At 45.1% G+C, this 1,719-nt stretch overlaps 1 protein-coding gene across 1 annotated transcript in view; it reads right to left on the bottom strand.

Moving 5' to 3' along the window:
- FRAS1 (Fraser extracellular matrix complex subunit 1) overlaps window positions 1-1,719 on the bottom strand; it is a 593,853-nt gene that overhangs the window by 313,154 nt on the left and 278,980 nt on the right. The gene's annotated exons all lie outside the window — the stretch shown is intronic.

A 1,719-nucleotide genomic window follows, 5' to 3' on the forward strand; every position in this document is an offset into this window, starting at 1 on the left:
GGTATCAGCTCCTCTTTTTTCCCCTCCATCTCCTTCCCTCCCCTCCTCGTGAACCCTTGATAAATTGTGGATTATTATTATTTTTATATCTTATACTGTCCACTGTCTCCCTTCACCCTCATTTCTGTTGTTCATCCCCCTTGGGGGATGGGGGCTGTTATACATCGATTATTGGGATCAGTTCCCCTTTTCCCCTCCTTCTCCCCCATCTAGGTCTTTTTAAGGAACGTGACCATCATATCTCAAAGATATCATAAAACATGGGAAAAGAAGAATCATTGTATTGTCGCCTTTTACAGTTGATTTATTTATGTTTCCACGTTGAGGCCGCTTGGTTTGATATATCAAAAGACAAGGGTTGGGTCATTGTTTTTCCTTTTCCGGCAAAGCATGGATGCAGGAAGCATGCGGAGGGCAATGTCATTCTGAGCGTGCCTGTGGACAGACAGTGTGATAACGATGTCCACAGTGAAGACGTACAGTTTTGCCTCTTCTAGAAGTGTGCTTCTGTGCATCTTGGTGGACATGCATACATGGACTTAACCTACTACTCTCCAGTACCTTGGTGTCCAAGATTAGACATCAAATGACCTTGATATTGTAAACAAGGAATTGGGAGAAGGCTGGCCTGTTGAATAAAAATGCCAGTGGCACACATTCACTCTGCCTCCTTGGCTGAGGTATCCATTTCCTCTGGGTGCTCTAATGCATTTAATTCACAGTTCCAAAACTGTGGGTGCCCATGATAATTTACATTTACATAACCAACTCTCCCAAATGCCAGGAAACATTTGATGGCTGAATGTGTCCTATTCATCGTCTTTTCCTCTAGCGATCCCAGTTAAGCAGGAGTTTTAGAAGTTAGTGCTATTCAATGGCTAGATAGTTACAGACATATAGCATATGATAAGGTCAAAGGGTATTTCTCATGGCCTTAAATTTGGTTTCTCCTAATACGTGGCTAATGGCATATGGCCTCCTCTGTTCACAAGGGGAAGGCAGACAGAAGCCAGGAAAGGGGTAAGACAAGTGAGGGAGTGGCTTGAGGAATATCGAGATGCTCTTCTCTTCAACTGTTGCTCCTTGCTTTTTCGAGGAACAGACACGAGGACTAGGGAATATGTCCACAGGGAGAACAACAACGTCCCTGGGAATGCATTGACTTTGAGGCTAGTGGGTAAAATTATCTTCCGCAGTGAGACTCTTTGTCCAGGCCTCCCTCCAGCAGGTAGCCTAAGGATCTGCATACCAGGATAACTCCTCTCATATTTTCCATAAACCCTGAGCTATTAGACAAATTAAACCCATGAAGTCACCCAGTGTCCTCTGTGTGGACTGCTGAGGCCAGGGGGCCCAGGCCCAGCTTAAGCACATCAAGGAAAAAAGGGCCCGGATTGGGTGTTTTCTCATGTTCTTCCAACCATTCTGAGTCACCCACCATAAAAAAAATTTTTTTTTTAAAAGATGAAAAGGCGTGTGGGGGGAAATAAATCTGCAGAAAGCAAGACCCTTTTTTTAAACCTAAATATGTTTCAGCTCTGCCAAGACTTAGAAGTAGGAGGCAAAATGAAAAATAGCCCTTGCCATTGACAGCCTTGTTTGAAAGGCTGTTCCTCCTTCTGCTCCGTGCTAGAGAAGCGGAGAGACGCTGGAGGAGAGCTGGCGAGAACAAGGCCAGTCTAGGCTCTCAAGTCTTCCTCCCCGCTCCCCGCACAACCC

The sequence above is a fragment of the Echinops telfairi genome, unplaced genomic scaffold (assembly GCF_000313985.2).
Source record: "Echinops telfairi isolate 266 unplaced genomic scaffold, ASM31398v2 ScPeMD7_7468;HRSCAF=8506_0, whole genome shotgun sequence".
In the NCBI taxonomy this organism is placed as follows: Eukaryota; Metazoa; Chordata; class Mammalia; order Afrosoricida; family Tenrecidae; genus Echinops; species Echinops telfairi.